The sequence below is a fragment of the Chiloscyllium plagiosum genome, unplaced genomic scaffold, assembly GCF_037043375.1.
Source record: "Chiloscyllium plagiosum isolate Xiang-an unplaced genomic scaffold, Cpla_swu_hap1 HiC_scaffold_21, whole genome shotgun sequence".
In the NCBI taxonomy this organism is placed as follows: domain Eukaryota; kingdom Metazoa; phylum Chordata; class Chondrichthyes; order Orectolobiformes; family Hemiscylliidae; genus Chiloscyllium; species Chiloscyllium plagiosum.
In genome coordinates, this window is record NW_028270159.1 from 48,432,667 (window position 1) to 48,453,795 (window position 21,129).

Below are 21,129 nucleotides of genomic sequence, written 5' to 3' on the forward strand. Positions count from 1 at the left end.
TTCCTTAAATGCAGAGAAAGCATTTGACTGGGTGGAATGGCCGTATCTTTATGTCTTAGAACAGTTTGGGTTGGGTGAAGTCTTTGCTTGCTGGGTGGAGGTTTTATATCTCCACCCTCTGGCTGCAGTCATCACCAACGGGGTGAAGTCTGGGAATTTTAGGATTGGTAGGGGTAGTCAGCAAGGCTGCCCCTTCTCACTGTTGTTGTTTACGTTGGTTATAGAGTCGCTGGTAGAGGCCATTCGTCAGAATGTCCACATAACCGCTCCTGAAGTGGGATCGAGGGCACACAAGATTATACTGTATGTGGATGATGTCCTTGTGTTTTTATCGAACCCGATGACCTCCGTACCCCATTTGATACAATGTGATTCATTTGGAGCTATTTCAGGATATAAGATTAACTTTGCAAAATCGGAGGATATGCCTTTGGCGAACCTTAAGGATGTACCAGAAGTTGAAGGTGGCCCTAAGTTCCCTTTTAAGTGGTCACAGACAGAGTTCCAATACCTAGGCATTTTTATTACCCCCAAGTTTGATCTGTTATTTCGGACTAACTTTGCTCACTTGCTTGACAATATTAGGTGAAATCCCCAGAGTTGGGAGGCTCTTCCAATTTCATGGCTGGGCTGAATATCTCTCTTTAAAATGAATGTTTTTCCTCGTTTGCTTTATCCCATGCGTATGCTCCCTATAATGTTTCCCAGGCCAACGCTACAGAAGCTTATGGGGTGGTTTGGTTCCTTTGTCTGGCATCATGGGCAGCCCCTCATCAAACTTACTAAATTGCAGTTGCCTCAAGGAGGAGGAGGAGTTGATTTCTCAGACATCAGGAGGTATCAATTGAGTTCCCTGTTGTCCTTTGTCTGTGATTGGGTAGGTAACGATCTAAACTCAATATGGCTGGATATTGAGGCCTCACAGGCAAAGTGCCCTCTTATTAACCTGTGGTTCATGGATAAGATGAGGACAGTTATGGACCACTACTGGAACCCCATTGTCATTAGTACAGTCTAGGCATTGAGGGCGATGCATCAGTGAGGGTTGTTTATCCAAGACTTCGCCACTTACGTCTGTAGTTGGCATGCCAGGGTTCCAACCAGGAATGATGGACTATGGGCGGAGAGAGGAATTTCTATTTTGGTAGACTTAATTGAGGGGGAGGTTATGATGTCTTTTGAGCAACTGAGCCGCAAATACGGGTTGCCCAGCAGAGACCTTTTCCATTTTTTTTTCCAGATTAGAGATTTCATCCAGAAGAAGATTACGCTTCTTTATAAGCCCGATACAGAGAGGTTGTTCCTACGTTCCACAAGCACCCTTTCGGTTAGTGCCCTCTATCACCTACTGGGTGGCAGGGCCTGGCAGGATATTAACCGGTTATGTGAGGTCTGGGAGCAAGAGCTCGGAGTTGAGATCTCTTTTGAAAAATGGGAGAGAATATGGGAGAATATTCGAAAGATCTCAATCTGTAATTGGGCATGCGCTACGCAGTTAAAAGTTCTGCACAGGGCTCATCTGACACCAGACCGTCTGGCAAAGTTTAAATAAGGGGCATCTTCAGTGTGCCCCAAATCTAAAATAATTGTAGGTACTCTTACTCATTGCTTCTGGACATGCCACAGACTCCGTGTTTATTGGAGCGCTGTGGCGGGAGAGATAGGGGGGGTATTGAGGACTAAAGGCAAAGTAGACCCGATATCTCTCCTCTTAGGTCTACCAAATTTATCATCTTTAGATGGGCATAGGAAGAAACTATTGAATATTCTTGCATATTGTGCACGGATGAATATTCTGATGAATTGGGTTTCTGAGAACCTGCCGGGCTTGCTGCGATGGCAGAAATTAATTATGGAGCACATTCCCTTGGACTTTTTTTACAAACATGATGCATCACACAACAGACCATTTTTATAAGATATGGCAGCCCTACTTGAGTTAATTGGATATAGAGTTGTCAGTTATCTTAAGTAGGGCATTTGTTTAACCAGGATGGTTATATTTGTCAAGCCGGGGGGGGGGGAGATCTCCTGAGTTAATATGGGTATATGTACAATGCTCCCATTCCTTTGTTTGGGAGCTTTGCACTGAGCATAGCTGTTCTGTATTTTCTGGGGTTTTTTTGTTTGCTTTTTTTTCTTTCTTTCGGTGTTGCTTTGCACAGTGTTAGGGTTTGTTTTGTATGATTAGATTAGATTACTTAGTGTGGAAACAGGCCCTTCGGCCCAACAAGTCCACACCGACCCGCCGAAGCGCAACCCACCCGTACTCCTACATTTACCCCTCACCTAACACTACGAGCAATTTAGCATGGCCAATTCACCTGACCTGCACATTCTTTGGACTGTGGGAGGAAACCGGAGCACCCAGAGGAAACCCACGCAGACACTGGGAGAACGTGCAAACTCCACACAGTCAGTCGCCTGAGGTGGGAATTGAACCCGGATCTCTGGCGCTGTGAGGCAGCAGTGCTAACCACTGTGCCACCGTGCCGTCCACAATGTAGAGTGCATTAATAGTTAGTAGACAGTAGTTGTATTGTAACTTGGTTTTTTTTTTATTATACTGATATTTATTGTATTTTCAATAATTTTATATATTTGTAAAATTAATATTTGCTCATATATTTCCAAAAAAAAAATTAGATGAGTACATGAAGGAAATAACCTTTAGAGTTACAATGATAGAACAGGGGAGTGTACTGGTTAGACTGATTGTCAGAGAACTGGCATTGACCTGATGGACCTTATGGCCTCCTGTGCCATCATGACCAGAGGAAAGTTCGGAAAAGTTATCAACTGAAGGCTAATTCTAAATTGGAACTGCCTGAGTCACGAGCCGTAGCATAAGATAACTCAAGTTTTGTTGATCAATTTTGGTTTGACCTGTTTTATTTCAGAAAGAGGGTCTCTGCAAGACATTACTGCTTTGCAATCAAAAGCTGTTCATATCCACAGCCTGAGAGATCCACAAAAGACTGATTTAATTTTTTTATGGAGCCCAGAAAACTCCTCAACTTGCATTTAAATTGAAGTGTTTGATCTCTTGTGAACCTCTGTTCATTCAGAGATTGTTGATAAGTGAACTAACCTTCTAAATACAAGCTAGAGATTAAAAAGGTGGTATGTTATACAAAAGTCATTCCAATCCTTGAATTGGGAGGTTGCCAGCAGTAGATACTAAGCACAAGCTAAAAGTTTAAGTCCTTGGATTCAAGGCCTCACTGAGTCTGAGTTGGCCAAAGGATCCGATAACAACTGAACTATCAGGAAAGACTGAACAGACAAGAATGCTTTCTAGAAAAGAAGTATTGAAACCGCTTGATAGCATTCAAAAGGTAGGTTCAAACAGGATGTTACTACGTCTGGGAAAGAATAAAACAAGAGTTTATAAATAATGGAATAAAAGATTTGGGAGTAACTTCTTCACTCAGTGATTAGGTTGGAGAATGCTGTGAGCAGAGACAAACAGTGTATTGATGTTTACATGGAAGCCACATGAGGAAGAAAGCAATGGAAGAACATTTTATTTATAAAACTGAAAAACTTGCAGATGCTGGAAATGAGAAACTAAAACCAAATTACTGGAAGAACCTAGCATGTCTGTCAGCAATTGTGGAGAGAAAGTAGAATTAACGTTTCGGGTCCAGTAACTCCCATTTAAACTGCAAATGTGCAAGTGGAGTTGTTGAAATAAGGTGGAAGCCATAGGTCGTTATACATCAATTGGGTTGAATGCCCTATTGCTGTTAAATTTGACCTGTCTGATCTATTCCCTTGTGAGAATGTTTTTTTTTGTTTTGTTTTTCTCATTTACAGGATGTGTGTGTGTGTCACTGGCTAGTCCAATATTTAATCTTATCTCTAATTTCACAGAGGGCAGTTATGATTCAGGATTATTGTGGGTCCCTAGTCACATGTTGGCCAGCTTTTTTTCCCTGAAGGATATGATTTTCTGACAATTGATAATTATGTAGTTACTATTAGTCTTTTAATTAATGGTTTTTATTCAATTCAAAATTTGCTATTTGTCATGGCAAAATGTGAAGCCTGATCCCGGGAACATTAGTTGAGTTATTTTATTTGCTCGTGGGATGTGTATATTGCGGGTTAGCAAGCATTTATTGCCTGTTCTTAGTTGCTCTTGAGAAGGTGGTGGTGAGCTGCTGCCTTGAACTGCTGCATTCTACACACTGTAGGTTGACCCACAATGCTATGAGGGAGGAAATTCCAGGATTTCCAAGTCAGGATGGTGAGTGGCTTAGAGGGGAACTTGCAAATGGTGGTATTGGTCCTGTGCATCTGCTGCCCTATCATAGATGAAAGTACTTGTGGGTTTGGAAGATGCTGTCTAAGAATCTTTGGTGCACTTCTGTAGTGTGCCTTCTAGATAGTACACACTGTTACTGAGCATTGCTAGTGGAGGGAATGAATTCTTTGGAAGTGGTACCAATCAAACAAGCTGCTTTGTCCTGGATGATGTCAATGTTCTTGAGTATTGTTGGAGCTGCATTTGTCCAGTCAAGTGAGGAGTATTCCATCATACTCCCGACTTGTGCCTTGTAGATATTTGACAGGCTTTGGGGAACCAGGAAGTGAGTTACTCACTGCAGAATTCCTAGTTTCTAACCTGCTTTTGCAGCCACTGTATGTGATGAGTACAGTTGAGTTTTTGGATAATAGTAGCCACACAGAATATTGATAGTGGAGTAATGGCAATGATCGTAACACCATTAAATGTAAAGGGGTGGCGGTTAGATTGTCTGTGTCTCATGTTGGACATGGTCATTGCCTGTCATTTGTGTGTTCATTGTTACTTGATAGCTGTCAGTCCAAGACCAGATATTGTCCAGATTTGTTGTATTTGAACATGGCTGCTTCAGTATCTGAGGAGTTGTGAATGTTGTTGAACATTGTTTAATCCTTGGCAAACATCCCCACTTGTGATATTATGGAGGAAAGGTCTTGATGAAGCAGCCGAAGATAGTTGAGCCTTGGATATGTGCAAGAATGTCCTGCAGCTGAGATGACTGAACTTCAATCAGCACCATCTTCCTTTGTGTCAAGTATGACTCCAGCCACTGGAGAGTTTGTCTCTTAATTCCACTTTTGCTAGGGCTCCTTGATGCCATGCATTGTTGAATGCAGCCTTACTGTCAAGGGCTGTCACTTTCACTTCATCTCTGGAATTTGGCTCTTTTGTCCATGTTTTGAGCCAAGGCTATAATGAGGTCAGGAGCTGAATGGCCTTGGTGGAACACAAACTGAGCATCATTGAGCTGGCTGTTGCTAAGCAGGTGCTGCTTGATAGCACTGTTGTTGACATCTACTATCACTTCACTCCCATACCTTGTTGGGAGATGCCAATGTTGTAGCTGTACTGGTTAGCGATGTTGTCTCTGGAGCATTTTGATCTCTGGGTTAATTGTCTAGCAATAATACTGCAAGGATATTGCCTTGCCTTAAAAGCAATCAGATGGAGACTTTGAATTGTTATGCATGGATAATTCCATGTTTTTCCATTTGAATTTGTTACAGTCCTTGTGAAGGTTTGCTGTTTTCAAGCCCTCTGTGTTCATGCTACTGCATAGTTAGTCAACCTTATTGTTCTAAACATAATGTAGCCTTGTTCAGCTGACTGTTAGATGTGAGATAAATACAGTGTTGATTTGGTCACCAGGTAGGCAGCGGAAAAGGCTTGTGTTGCAATCCCCAAATGGCCCATTTAGATATTTTCCATTTAACCTTTAAAGAGATGGTGTTATACACCTCTAGGGAAAGTTGGACTTGAAACTGGACCTCCTGGGGCAGAGGTAGGATCACTACCATTTTACCATAAGAGGCAAAGGTAGTGTTTAACTCAGAAACCCAGATGACTCCAGTTTTATTTTCTCATCTGTGCTGAGTTTGTTAAACCTATCACAACATACAGTACAGTTTGACAAGAAAGACCAGGCCTGTCAAATGTTCCCAACACTGCCATGGCCGCAGAATTGTGACTAAACTCTTCTCATCTTTCACTCGCCACTTACCATTCCATTACAACCATCATGTAATCTCCTGAGTGTTTGCCTGTCTGCCTGCCTGCTGAGAAGTGGTGTGGGGAAATTGAATTTGGTTTGTGTTCCCCCAAGGTTAAATGACAAGTTGGAGTTCACTGTCTATTTTTTCATGGAGTAGCCTCTTGGCAGAGGAGCTTATAAAGTATTCAATTCTTAGTTACTCCAACTCAATAATAGTAAATTTTGGTTGATGTAGCTAACAGGCATGTTTCTTATTGCAACACTGGCACCCTCTCTGCATGTAGTTAAAAGCCATGCTGCTTTGCTAAACTATTTCCAAATTGTACTCTGTAAAATTCCTCAATGTCCTTCATGGGATATGATGTCCCTATTGCATAGCTAAGTGCTACGCAGTGGGAATTGTTCAAGATTTTTGGCTGGTGAAATATTTGTCCTAAAACAAACAACACTGTCTGTTCTGAGTTAGTCAATCTAAGGGCAGTCTGGTTCGCTACTATGTCCCAATTCAAGAGACGTTGCAAAAAAACCTGCCAACCTGTCTCTGACAGCTACCTAATTGGAAAATGCTCAGAGCGTGGGGGCAGTGAACTGTGAAGTAGTCCATACACACTCACTTTGGTCTTATACAGTTGAGGAATTGAGCAAGTACGTTCGGGAAATTGATATGTTTGGAGTCGTTCACAATCCCGAAGTGTGGAAGCAGGCCTGTCAGCCCGAGTCCACACTGACCCTCCATAGAGCATCCCACGCTGACCCACACCTTATCCCTGTAACCCTACATTTCACATAGCTAATCCACTTAACCTGTACATCCCTCTCCACTATCGACAATTTAGTCCGGTAAGTCCACCTAAACTGCCTATCTTTGGACTATGGGAGGAAATCTGAGCACCCAGAGGAAACCTATGCAGACCTGTGGAGAACTTGCAAACTCCACACCCAGTCACCCGAGGGTGGAATCAAACCTGGGCCCCTGGCGCTATGGGGCAGCAGTGCTAACCACTGAACAACCATGGGTGGAGGGCTAGATAAATTCTGGAAGATGAAAACACGAGAGCTTAAATTGCAATCTTTGTCTTTATTTTTTCATGGAATGCAGATGTTGCAGACAAGGCCAGTATTTGTTGCCATCTATAATCATCCAAGAACTTGCTCCCTCATTTCAGAAGGCAGTTTAGAGCCAATCACATTGTTCTGGATGATATGTAGGTAAAAACAATGACTGCAGATGCTGGAAACCAGATTCTGGATTAGTGGTGCTGGAAGAGCACAGCAGTTCAGGCAGCATCCAAGGAATCGACGTTTCGGGCAAAAGCCCTTAATCAGGAATAAAGGCAGTGAGCCTGGAGTGTGGAGAGACAAGCTAGAGGAGGGTGGGGGTGGGAAGAAAGTAGCATAGAGTACAATGGGTGAGTGGGGGAGGGGATGAAGGTGATAGATCAGGGAGGAGAGGGTGGAGTGGATAGGTGGAAAAGGAGATAGGCAGGTCGGACAAGTCCGGACAAGTCATGGGGACAGTGCTGAGCTGCAAGTTTAGAACTAGGGTGAGGTGTGGGAAGGGGAAATGAGGAAACTGTTGAAGTCCACATTGATGCCCTGGGGTTGAAGTGTTCCGAGGCGGAAGATGAGGCGTTCTTCCTCCAGGCGTCTGGTGGTGAGGGAGGCCCAGGACCTCCATGTCCTCGGCAGAGTGGGAGGGGGAGTTGAAATGTTGGGCCACAGGGCGGTATGGTTGATTGGTGCGGGTGTCCTGGAGATGTTCCCTAAAGCGCTCTGCTAGGAGGCGCCCAGTCTCCCCAATGTAGAGGAGACCGCATCGGGAGCAACGGATACAATAAATGATATTAGTGGATGTGCAGGTAAAACTTTGGATGTGGAAGGCTCCTTTAGGGCCTTGGTTAGAGGTGAGGGAGGAGGTGTGGGCACAGGTTTTACAGTTCCTGCGGTGGCAGGGGAAAGTGCCAGGATGGGAGGGTGGGTTGTAGGGGGTCATGGACCTGACTAGGTAGTCACAGAGGGAACGGTCTTTGCGGAAGGCGGAAAGGGGTGGGGAGGGAAATATATCCCTGGTGGTGGGGTCTGTTTAGAGGTGGCAGAAATGTCGGCGGATGATTTGGTTTATGCGAAGGTTGGTAGGGTGGAAGGTGAGCACCAGGGGCGTTCTGTTCCCTCACTAAAGGACAGTTACTAACTGGTTTTATAACCACAAAGGACAGTTCTCATAGTAACCAATACTGAGACTAGCTTCCAATTTGAGATTTGTTAATTGAATTTAAATTCTACCAGCTATAATAGTACGATTTGAGCTCTTGTCCCCAATGAATTAGCCTGGGCCTCTGGATTATTTGTTTAGAGACATTGCGACTCTGCTACACTCTGTCAGTTTGCTTTAACTGCAAGATTCTGGGTAATCCAAGATGGAGGACAGGAAGAATTACTGGCTGTACCAGCTGTTCCCTTTTGGAGGTATTTTAGGTATTGGGAGGTGATTTCCTCGAATTCCAGGAGCAGCAATTACTGTTTTATATGCTGTTGCGTTGTTTTGCAATTTTGGATGAAAAAAAGTCAAACAATAGCTGTTTTATGGATATATGAATAGGAAGGGTTTGGAGGGATATGGGCCGGGTGCTGGCAGGTGGAACTAGATTGGGTTGGGATATCTGGTCAGCATGGACGGGTTGGATCGAAGGATCTGTTTCCATACTGTACATCTCTATGACTTTCTAACTGTTCTGAATTAAGCTAATTCATCACCTTGTTGGGTGGAATGAAAGTAACCAGCCTTCTATATTATAGAAAGTCATGAAAATGCGAGGAACACAATACTCATGAAGTTCCAAAGAGAAATTTTGGCCAGTGAATTTTCCGGTTGTCATTTGTGCCTGTCTGAGGTGTGAAGAGCTAACGGGCAATGATTACCACGCCAGATAATGGATTAGATGGAGTGGAATGTTTTGTCCTCTCAATATCTCAGTGATGCAAATGTTGATTGAGTCATTGTAGTTAAAAAGAAATTTGTGACTGCAGATTAATTAAACAATATGTGATCTATGACCAAAGCACGAGAGGCAATGAATTACAGTATAATAATTTGACTATTTGTCACCTTTTAGTTTTATTGAGAATTTTGATTTTTAAATTATCTGTTTTAGGGATTTGGTGGATGCATACAAAAAATAGATTGGCCATCTTCAAGGCAAACATAGCTTTTTCTGCAAAAATGGGAGGGAGGGGAGAAGTCTGTATTCTTTTAGTTCTGATTTTTTGTGCACCCTCTGTACTATTTGTCTTCAGACTTATCGACTCAGCAATGTGGAATTCACTCCATAAGATCCTCCATTTAAGCACAATTCTTTCACCAAGTTGTTAGCCACCTATTTGTTTCTCTGGCTCATCTGCTTTAATTAGATGCCATGAATCTTTTTGGGCTATTCCTACATTAAGTGTGTTACATAAATCAACAGTAATGCTCTTGTGAAGTGAAAGATTGCCCTGCATTTCTGTTTGCAGTTGAATATTCCATTTTGGGAGTTGAACCTAGAGCTCTTTGTAACTTTGCTAATGAGTTGGTGCTGATTTTAGATTTAATGTACAGCCATCTCTTTAACTGAAATCTCAAGATTCTTTTCTAACTCAATTAATTTGGAATGTAATTTATTGAAAGACAGCGTCTCTTTGTTAGTTGAGCATTTGAGGCACTTGGATCAGGAACAATGTGGCCATCAAAATTGAATAAGTACATTGAAGATGAATTTCCTTGGAAAACCTGATGTTTTGCCTCTAGTTTAAAATCTTAATATGTAATAGAGAATAAAAGTAAAAAGTGTTCCATAAATGGGAGTTATGATTTCAGGAAGTCCCAAACTCTTGACATCTTGCCCGTTATAATTATCTGGGGAACTTAGTCTCTCCCTTTCGCAGTTTTTTATCAGATCACTTTCTAATTTGTTTCAATTAATTGAGTTTCTGCTAGTCACTTGGTAAATCTTTCCATGTTTTTGTCATATAATTTTCCTGATTTCTTCGACTTGTGGCCCTGTCATAATTTCAAAACCTTAATTCCATTAACATTTCCTATCCATTGAGGAAAATGTTTTGTGCTAGTTACAGTCCTCCATCCCCTGTATTTCTGGAAATTGCTTTCTGTACCTCAAATGTTATTCGTTGAAAAAACTAACAACTGTATGCTGTTAACAAATTCATAGTGTCACAAACCTAGTCCCTTTTTTATTTTCTAAAAGCTATTCCTTGGCTCGAGGAGACTCTGTCCTTGATTTGATTGAGGGTCAATAAGCCGGGCTGGGCTCAGATCAGTCTGGTTTGGTACAGAGATGGAAAAGATTTTGAGAGGCCTTTTATTTATATGTAAACAGTTGAGACTTCAGGCCATAGTGGTCATGTTTTAGAAGTGACCTGTATAATGAGAGGGGAGTGGTCAGCTCTCTAGCTGAGTTGAGCAGTTTAATTCAGTCTTGAGCTGGTGAGAAGTTCAACAGGGAGCTGTGTGGAAACTCTCTCTGACCTTCAACTTAAACCTGTAAGCATGTGTTCCATTTATGTTGGTTTTTAAAGGGAGTTTTCTTATTGGAACCGTTGTGCATATTCTGAACAGCACAATTAAGTCTAGTTGTATAGGTTGAGTTCTGTAGGGGTTCTTTATTCTGTTCTTTGTGTATCATTATGTAATTTTGCGAATAAATTTTTGTCTGTTTTAAAATCTAGTAGTCAATCTAGCTATCTTACTCCATGTAATTTTTCACTGTACACTTACCAAAACAAATTGCAAAGTTATGGTCTGGGGCCGCCTGCTTAACATTTTAAGTGGTCTGGTCTAGTCCACAGCAATAGCATCCTAGTTAGTACACTGCAACAGAACACTTAGTGTTTTTATGGCCTTTGCTCCCCTCATTACCACCATCACTAACCCCCAGATTAGAACTCAAGGGACACTGGCTTCTCCCTGCCACAGGGTGAGTGAAATAGCTTTGTAGGGGGATGATAAAGATTCAGTTGGTTGAAAATTGATTGACTGTATGGGCAGCATTCCATACAAAACAGCTTTTATGGAGTGTGGGAGTAGGTAACATAGTGGACTATTCATTTTCTGAAGTTGCTAAGCTCCGTGTTGAGTCCTGAGGTACCTTGGCCTGAAACAGAAATATTATAGGATCATTGTGCTGCAGTGGCAGGTTACTGGAAGCTCAGGGTCATTTTTACAGACACAGTAATTATACTGCACTCAGTCACTAGTCTGTTGTTTGTCTTCCCAGTGGAGAGGGATCCATCTTGTGAAGAGCAAGCACAGACTAGATTGAGTGAAGTGCAGGAAAATTGCTGCTCCACCAGGAAGGTGTGTCTGGGGCCTCGGATAGTGACGGACAAGGGAGAAGATAAATGCCTAAGTGAAAGTGAGGGCTGCAGATGCTGGAGATCAGAGTCACGAGTGTGGTGTTGGAAAAGTACAGCCGGTCAGGTAGCATCCGAGGAGCAGGAGAATCGATGTTTCAGGCAAAAGCCCTTCATCAGAAATGAGGCTGTGAGTTAAGGGGGTGGTGAGATAAATGGGAGGTGGGTGGAGGTCTGGGTCATCATGATAGTTTGGAGAGGAAGGTGGAGCAGACAGGTGGGAAGGAAGATGGACAGTTAAGATAGGTCATGAGGGCAATGCCAAGTTGGAAGGTTGGAACTGGGATAAGGTGGGGAGGGGAAATGAGGAAACTGGTGAAATTCAAATTGATGCCGTAGGGTTGAAGGGTGCTGAGGCGGAAGATGAGATGCTCTTCCTCCAGGTGTCTGGTGGTTAGGGAGTGGTAATGGAGGAGGCCTAGGATCTGCATGTCCTTGGCGGAGAGGGAGTTGAAGTGTTCAGTCATGGGGCGGTGGGGTTGGTTGGTGCAGGTGTCCGTTAGATGTTCTCTGAAGTGCTCTGCAAGTAGGTTCCTGTCTCCCCAATATAGAGGAGACTGCATTGGGAGCAATGGATACAGTAAATGATGTGTGGAAGTGCAGGTAAAACTTTGGATATGGAAGGCTCCTTTGGGACCCTGGACGGAGGTGAGGGGGGAGGTGTAGGTGCAGGTTTTGCAGTACATGACATGGGTGGTGACATGGGAAGGTGCCAGGAGTGGAGGGTGGGATGGTGGGGGAGTTATGGGCCTGATGAGGGAGTCGTGGAGGGAATGGTCTTTACGGAAAGCAGATAGGGGTGGGGAGGGAAATATATCTCTGGTGGTGGGGTCCGTTTGTACGTGGCGGAAATAGCGAAGGATGATGTGATGTATACGGAGACCGGTGGGATGGAAGGTGAGGACGAGGAGGGTTCTGTCCTTGTTTCGGTTGGAGGGTGGAGGTGCGGGAAGTGGATGAGATGTCCTGAAGGGAGGGGAACCACATGGGAGGGGAGATTGCAATCTTTAAAGGAGGCGGCCATTTAGTGTGTTCTGTGGTGGGACTGGTCCTCCTGGGAGCAGATGCTGTAGAGGTAGAGGAATTGGGAATAAAGGATAGCATTTTACAGGAGGCATTGTGGGAGCAGGTGTAGTCCAGATAGCTGTGGGAGTTGCAGCTTCTGCAATTCCAATTGTAAGTGAAATTGATATTTTTTTCCAATTCCAGACAAAAGAGGGAAGCAGCACTATTGATGTATTCATCTTTGTTTTCTCTTTGGCAATAGGTGAAGTCCCAGAGGACTGGTGAATAGCCAATGTTGTCCCATTGTTTAAGGGTAGCAGGGATAATCTTGGAAATTACAGACCTGTTAGTTTCACATTGATGGTAGGGGAATTATTGGAAAAGATTCTCTGGGACAAAATCTATATGCATTTAGAAGCAAATAGACGTATTAGCCATAGCATAATTTTGTGCGAGGCAAGTCGTGTCTGATTAACTTGATTGGGTTTTTGGAGGAGGTGACAAAAGCTATGGAGGGAAAAGCAGTTGATATTGTCTCCATGGACTTCAGTAAAGCTTTTGACAAGTCCCTTATGGCAGAAAAGGTGAGGTCACATGGTATTGGGGTGAGCCGGCAAGATGGATGCAGAACTGGCTTAGTGGTGGAAGGATGGTTTTCTGAACGGAGGTCTGTGACTAGTGGTGTTCCATGGATCAGTGCATGGTCCTCAGTTTGCGGTCTACATAAATGATTTGGAAGAAAAAGGCTCTGATCTAATTAGTAAGTTTGCTGACAATACAAAGGTTGGTGGAGTTGCGGATTGTGAGGAGGATTGCCAGAGGATATAGTAGGATATAAATCAGTTGGAGGCAGGGGCAGAGAAAAGGCAAACGGAGTTTAATGCTGACAAATGTGAGGTGATGCATTTTGGAAGGTTAAGTACAGTTGGAAATTATAGAGTGAATGGCAGAACCCTTATGAGTATTGATATGCAGAAGGATCTGGGTGTGCAGGTCCACAGATCACTGATGGTGGCAGAGCAGGTAGATAATATAGTAAAAATAGCTTATGGTATGCTTGCCTTAATTGGGAGAGGCATTCAGTATGAGGATAGACAAGTTATGCTGCAGCTTTATAGGACTTCAATTAGGCCACACTTAGAATATTGCATACAATTCTGATTAACACACTACTGGAAGGATGTGGATGCTTTGGAGAGGGTACAGCAAAGGTTTACCAGGATGTTGCCTGGTATGGTGGGTTTTAGCTATGAAGAAAGGTTGGATAGGCCAGGTTTGTTTTCGGTGGAACGCAGGAGGTTGAGGGGTAACCAAATAGAAGTTTATAACATTGTGAATAGATAGAGTGGAAAGTATGAGGCTTTTTCCCAGGGTGGAGGGGTCAATTACACTGGTTCTGTGTGTGTGTGTGTTGGGGGGAGGAAAGTTTAAAAGAGTTGTGCAAGACACTTTTTCACAGAATAGTGAGTGCCTGGAACACGTTGCCAGAGGTAGTCATGGAAGTAGACAATAGCAACATTCAGGAAGCACCTGGATGAGTACATGACTGGAAAGGGAATAGAGGGATACAGATCCTGTAAGTCAAGACAGTTTTGGTATAGAAGGTCAAAATAAGTTGGCACAGGCTTGGAGGACTGAAGGGCCTGTTCCTGTGCTGTATTGTTCTTTGTTAATTGTTGTCCCAGTTATGTCTGTCTCTTTGACGGTTAGATGGAGCATTCCTATTTCCTGTCCTATTCACCCTGCCACCCAAAACACTTCCTCCTGTAGATCGTTTTCTATTTAGTATGCTCCCTCATTTAAGGTCATTAGCACAAACTGACATACTGAAGTTGACCAATATTCCAGTGCTAATCATTAGGGGTTGTTATTGTTACAGCTTGCTGATTTTAAAAAGAAATGATCATTTTTAATGAGGTGACTCATTAAGCTTAGTTCTAAAATGATTGCACTCCAAAAGTTTTAAGTTTGTTCAGTAATATAATGAATGCCTCAAGCCACTGATTTGTATCCTTTGGTAATAATTTGAAAACATTTCTGTTATCGCTCCTAGTTCTATTTCTCTAAGGATTTTTAGTTTTATTGTTCCATCTATACAAGGGGTTTGCCTTCAAAGAAAACTTCAAAGAGTTTTCTTTTTCAGTATCCTAATGTTGTGTCCATTGTTTACCTCAGCGTCTTGATTTGTATCAATGTATTAATGTGTTCTGCCCGTTTTCTTGCACTTGCATTGTTTTCAAGTGCTTTGCCACCTTTGTTTATTTTGCATCCATTATCTGTTATCACATTCTTCCTATGTGTCAATAATTTCACTTTCTGGTGCAAGACTCCAATTTTGTTTTTTCTCCCCAGCTATGGTACTTCAATATACATCTCATTGGAGCATTTCTCCTAAACTTATATACGTTCTTTATTTTCTTTTCAGTTTGAACATACTTGGATTTTTTTCTTTCCCCATTCTGTCATGATTACTTGAATCGTAATAACACATTTGAGGCAGAGATTGGTGAAACACGATCTGGATTTAGATCAGGTGTAAGAACAAGAGAGGACACACTTAACTTAATGATCTTCGATAAATATCCAAGCATAAACAAACGCTTATGTATGTTGTGAAATGAGGTGTGTGATTTGTATGTATTTTAATATTTATTTTTGGAGTTTTGAATTTTGAATTAGTGGCATATAGTTTTGTGTTGTCTGAAGACGATAAATGATTAACTTAAGTATTTTTCTAGCCACGATATTTTTTAATAAAGGAGCCTAAGATAATGTCCCAGAGGCTTATGGGAATTTGTTTATATTGGGAGATTTTGGAGTGAGCAAAGACAACAATGTCATGTATTAAGCTTCACATGGAATATTTAGTATTTTTGGGAATTTGGGGGAATCACGCGTAACTTAGAAAAAAAGACATTTATTAAGTTTGGGCAATTCTGTGGGGTTCTTACTTGAAATTGGATGTGTAAAACAATTATCCTGAGAAAGGGAGAAGATCGTTTAGTGTTGTTAATATCGACTATCTCAGTGTAAGGAGCTGGTTTGGAAGTTCCAGACCAGAGCTGTTTGGTTCTAAGAGTTCTTAGGTGAAGATGAAAGTCATAAATTCAGTTTAATGGCAAATATAGGAAGACAAAGAGTTTTACAGAGCATGCAAGATCTCAGAATTTATAAATAGAAGAAAAGTTCCAAAAGTAGGGAGGTTATGGTAAATATTTTAAAAAGTTTCTGCCTGAACTGAATTCAATCTGGACACCAAACCTTTGAAAGGATGTGAAGGTATTGAAGACATTACAAAAAAAGTTTCCAGAATGGTTCCTGAGCAACTTTAGTCAGATGGATAAATTGGAGATGCTGTGGCTGTATTCTTTACTGAAGAGAAAGTTTTTAAGATGAGATTTGAGTAAAGATACTCAAAATCATGAAGGTTCTGCCTGTATTAATTCCGGAAACTGTTCCTATTGGTAGAAGACTTGAAGGCAAGAGGGTATGATTTGAGGTGAATCACAAAAGACTAGAGGCATCTTGAGGAAAAGCTGCTTCATCATGGTTATGACTTGGAATCCACTCTGTGTAGTGAAGGAGGATCAGTTGCCGATTTCAAAAGCAGATTGAAAAATTATCTGAAGAGAAAAGATTTGCAGGTTTTGGGGAAAGGCAGGCAGTGGGACTAGCTGAGTTGCTTGCACAGAGGTAGCATGGACATGATTAGCCAAATATCCACCTCGTATACTGTAGCTGTTCTATAATGCCAGGAGAATCGCCCTGCTGTTTGATTAATGTCATAGATGTTTCATGTCATATTCAGCAAGTTTAATGTTTTAGGAAGAAAGTGAGGATTGTAGAGGCTGGAAAAGCACAGGTCAGGTAGCATTCGAGGAACAGGAGAGTTGACATTTCAGGTCTACGCTCTTCATCCAGAAGTTTAATGTTTCATCTTAAATCATAAGTAAAGTAATGTATCTTTGTCAAAAATTTCAACAGAAATAAGTGTGCAATGCAGGTGTGATCTTGCTTCTACATAGGGATATTAAGCGTGGGAAATTATCAGGAGTGTTATGCAGAACTCCTCATGACCTGATAAAGGATTGAGTTTTGTTTCTTGCCAATGGATAATTGTGTTGTGTTATGGTACTCTGCCTACAAAGACTTAGCTTACTGCTTATGTTGTTAGCCAAAGCTGCAAGGACAGTCAACCTTTCTACTTGAGCAGCCAGAACAGTTGAAAATATGAACTTGAATCTTTGCAAGGCCACTTTGGATGTATTCACTGCTCACATTTCTTATAGATGATCCTATCAAGCCATACGAAATAGACTAGGCTGTTTGGTACCTCGAGGCTGCTTTGCCATTCAATGGAATCATGGCTGATCTGAAATTGCTCACTGCCACTTTGCCACTTTGAAAACGCGTTTTTTCCCAATAACACTAGACTCCGTTGTTGTCAAGAATCCATTTTGGCATTAAAAAAGCAAGGACTCTACTCCCGCAGCTCTTCGTGGAAGGAGAACCAAAGACTCTTCTCAATTTGAGAGAAGAAATTTCTCCTCATCTCAGTCTTAAATTGGTGCTCCCTTATTCTGAGACTCTGCATCTGGTCCTAACTCTGTCAGGATGGGAAACATCCTCTCAGCATTTACCTTGTCAAACCCTTAGGAATCCTATATGTTCCAACAAGATCACCCCTCATTCTTAATTCCAAAGAGTAGAGTCCCAACCTCTTCAGTCTTTGCTCACACGACAATCTAGGGATCATCCTCGTGAACCTTCTCTGAAATGCCTCCAATGAAAAGATTTCTTTCCTTAAATAAGGAAATCAAAACTGATCACAGAATTATAGATGTGATCTTACCATCTTATGCATTAAGACTTATGACTATTCTAAGACTCCAAACCTCTTGAAATAAGGACCAGCATTCCATTAGCCTTAAACAAAACAGCTGCTGACGATGGAAGTCTGAAACAAAAATTGCTGGAAAATCTCAGAAGATCTGACAGCATCTGAGGAGACAGCAGAGTTAATAATTTGAGTCCAGTGACTCTTCAGAACTGATTGTAGCTAGGAAAAAGTTGGGATATATGCTGAAGATAGGGTCGGGGGAGAATGTAGGACTAAACAATAGGTGGGAATGGAGCCGAAATTGGGCAAACAAAGGAGTGGGTAAAGGTCAGCCTAGGTGAATTAACAGCTGCAAATGGGGGTCATGACTATCTGACATTGAGGTTGTTTGTGGTAGCAGTCCATGTTATGACAGGGTCTGGTGTGTGGGGTAAGGAAATGGGAGAAATGGCAAGCAACGGGAAGATGTCAGTCCACAGAAATGATGCTGAGCTTGCAGTTGCCTGCCACTGCAATACACTGCCATATTCCCTGGCCAACATTTCTATCTCTGGCTTGCTACAGTAGTCCAGCAAAGCTCTGCACAAGCTGGAACAACAGCTTCTCATTTTCTGCTTGGGAACTCTGCATCCTTCAGGATTCAATATGAAGTTAAGCAATTTTAGGGTTTCAGCATCTTCTCTCATGTCCTACCCCAACTCCCACACTCCACGCCCTGTCATCACATGGGCTGCTACTACAGTAATCCCATTGTCAGCCACTAATAATCCCCATTAGCAGCTATCTATTCCCCCAGGCTGACCTTTTACCCACTTCTTTGTCTGCTCAACTCTTTTTTTTTTTCTCTCTCTCGCACTCAGCTCCAAACCCACCATTCAATCTTCAGCATACATACAAACCTTCGCTTATCAACAGTCAGTTCTGAAGAAGGGTCACTGGACACAAAACATTAACTCTGCTTTCTCTTCACAGATGCTGCCAGGTCTGCTGAATTTTTCAAGCATTTCTTGTTTTTGTTCCATCAGGCTTCCAGTGTGCTCGCTTTGTGTTTCATGCACAAGTACCCCCAAGTCACACTGCGCCATCTGGGATGTGACATTGAAGCCTCAAATGAGCAAAGCCACAGTTTGTTTATGTCTTGCACAATGTTTTGGAGTTCCTGATCTGATCTATTGTGAAAGGCCTTGAAATTTAAACATAGTTAAAGTAAATTTACCTTTGCTTGTTTACATCCTTGTACCTCTTCCAAAATTAACTATTTTGTTTTTTTAAACATTTTCATAGGGCTTCAAAATCCCTTAGAGTTTTTTTAAAAATTAATTCCTTCAGTTTTCTCTCTTTTTCTTCTTTAAAGGTAATGATTCAAATTTGGATTTTTTTGCATGAGTGATAGTCTTATTGCCACTGTAGTTCATTCAGTGGCATTCTTTGTCGAAGGCAAGAAGCGAATATTTGAATATTCTGAGGAAGGGTCACTAGACCCAGAATGTTAACTCTGATTTCTCTCCACAGATACTGCCAGACCTGCTGAACATTTCGAGCAGTTTCAGTTTTTGTTTCTGATTTAAAGCATCCACGGCTATTTGGGTTTTCATTTTTTTTTGCACAGAATCAAGATGGATGTGCAGACTTTTATAGGTGAGCAGAGGCTTGCAAACTTGTTATGAATCTTTTTCCCCTCTCAGTTCTTGGGAAACAGAAGTAATTTGTGTACCTCCATCTGTTCTAGCTGAAGCCAACCAACTTGGTACACTAAGTATTGGCAATAACTATATCAATGATGCCCTATGAGAACTTGTAAATAAATAAAACTGCCATATTAATGGAAAGGCCTCTTCAAAGTTCCAGTGGAATATTCTTTGAGCTGTTACATAGGTTGTTCGCCCATTTAAGTCTATCAAACAAGGTGGAAAGTTGACCAGTTGGTCCTGTCCATTGGAAACAAGACAAATTCACCTTTGGCCAGTTATCACCCTTACAATGTCTTTTCAATCATCAGCAAAGTGCAATCTAACAGCATTTAATTAGCACCGACCTACACATTGATGCTCATTTTAGGTTCTGTCAGGGTTGCTCCATTCTAGAACTTGTTACAGCCTTAATCCAAACACTGAAGGAAGAGCAGAATTTCAGGGGTGAGTGTGACTGTTCTTGACATTAAAGCAGCATTTGATCAAGTGTGACATGTAGAAGTGAATCAATGGCAACTAGGGTGGGGTGAAGGCACCCTGAGATATAAATTGGGGGTGGGGCTGGGGGGAAGGTAGGTGGGAAAGCGATAGGTGGACACAGGTGGGCGGTGATTTTGAAAGGTTGGTGGAGCGGCTAGCTGGAAAGGAAGATGGACAGGTCAAGAGGGCAGTGCTGAGTTGGAGGGTTGGATCTGGGTTGCAGTGGAGATTGGGGAGGTTTGGAAACTGGTGAAGTCAGTGTTCATGCTGTGTGGCTGTAGGTTCTCGAGATGGAAGATGAGGCATTTTTCCTCCAGTTGGTGGGTGGCTTTGATTTAGTGGTGAAGGAGGACCAGGGTTTGCATGTCTTTGGGGAAGGTGAGGGGTAGTTGAAGTGATTGGTTGCAGGGTGGTGGAATTGTTTGCTGTGTGCAAAGACCAAAATCCTGAAACACTCCTCCTAATGGCATTGTGGATACTCCCTACACCACGTGGACTGCAGTGTCTCCAGAATGTAGCTCACCACCACTACTGCTTTCACAGTAAACAGGCGTCTGTCAGTTTGCTGCTTTCTATGAAAAAGAGGTGTGGTCAAGAGTTAGTAAAGACTCCATTAGCTTTCAACTGTAATTTGGGAGATGAATTGAGGCATTTGCCTAGTAATGTAGCTTATTGCAGAGTGTGTAGACAGGTAGCCTAAAATCTTCCCAGTATTTAGTGGATAAAATTTCTGCTCCAGTACTATGCATCAAACAAGTATACACAAAGACAGGAGGAGTTGGGAATATTAGAGGAAATATTGCACTAGATGAAGTTGCATCAAGCTTCCCATTTTATTCCGTTTCTAATCTATAAATGACTTGAATTAAAATCCTGTTGAGAATAGAGTTGGTACTTGCTGAAATGTTGTGAATGTTGCTAAAAAGAGACCCCTACTAAAGCCTTTTGTCTTAACACTCATCAGGACAAAAGCAAGAAAAGCAAATTTGACTTGATAGCTGCAATTTATACTTCAGGGTGCTACTAGGTTAACAACTTGAATCTGAATTGTTCAGGCATTACCATGCATAAAGTAATGGGGAACATTTGCATCCCTAAGCTCTTGAATAGTTCAAAAAAGATGCAAGGCTTTGATATTTTGTTGGTCAAGAACAGGTTCAAGCATATCAATGTTTTTTTGGCATGATGCACCTGCTGAAAGTATGTAATGCTTGGGTGTTGTGAACGTTCTGTTTTCGATCTGAGATATTAGGAACTACTTTCACTATATCTTTGTTTGCAGCTTTGGTGAAATAGATGTCAGGGAATGGTGACCTGTGAGTTTATTTTAATTAGTTGGGCTTTTCTATATATTATTTGACAAGTGTTACATGAAATCATGGAGAAAGAACATGACCCAAAACCAGAATTATTAAGCATCCATAACCCATTCTTGATCTATACTATCTGCTTTGGATCTGACCTGACTTGTACTATAACCTGTGCTTCCTATTAATCAATCATCTAAAGAAAGGAGGCATTCATTTTCTCCAAGTGCTTTGGGCTACGACTGCATTCACAGTGGAGTACCCAGTGTGCCAACAATGTCCAACTCCTCTCCAAAATAACATGAAAAATTGATTTGGCAATTGAAGCAAGATCACTTTCACATGATAAAGAAATTCCAGAAAAAAAATGTGCTTTT

The 21,129-nt window shown here is 41.9% G+C and overlaps 1 protein-coding gene across 3 annotated transcripts in view; it reads left to right on the forward strand.

The window, feature by feature from the left end:
* Nucleotides 1-21,129, forward strand: part of slc31a1 (solute carrier family 31 member 1) — a 75,500-nt gene that overhangs the window by 14,871 nt on the left and 39,500 nt on the right. Inside the window, exon 1 of one of the 3 annotated variants that reach the window (XM_087998548.1) lies at nucleotides 1,246-1,327. The exons of 1 other annotated variant lie outside the window; for it this stretch is intronic. The gene's annotated coding sequence lies outside the window, so the exon portion shown is untranslated. Of the gene's footprint in view, nucleotides 1-1,245; nucleotides 1,328-18,891; nucleotides 18,913-21,129 lie in introns of those variants that run through there. One more of the 3 variants, XM_087998549.1, reaches the window with a different exon arrangement.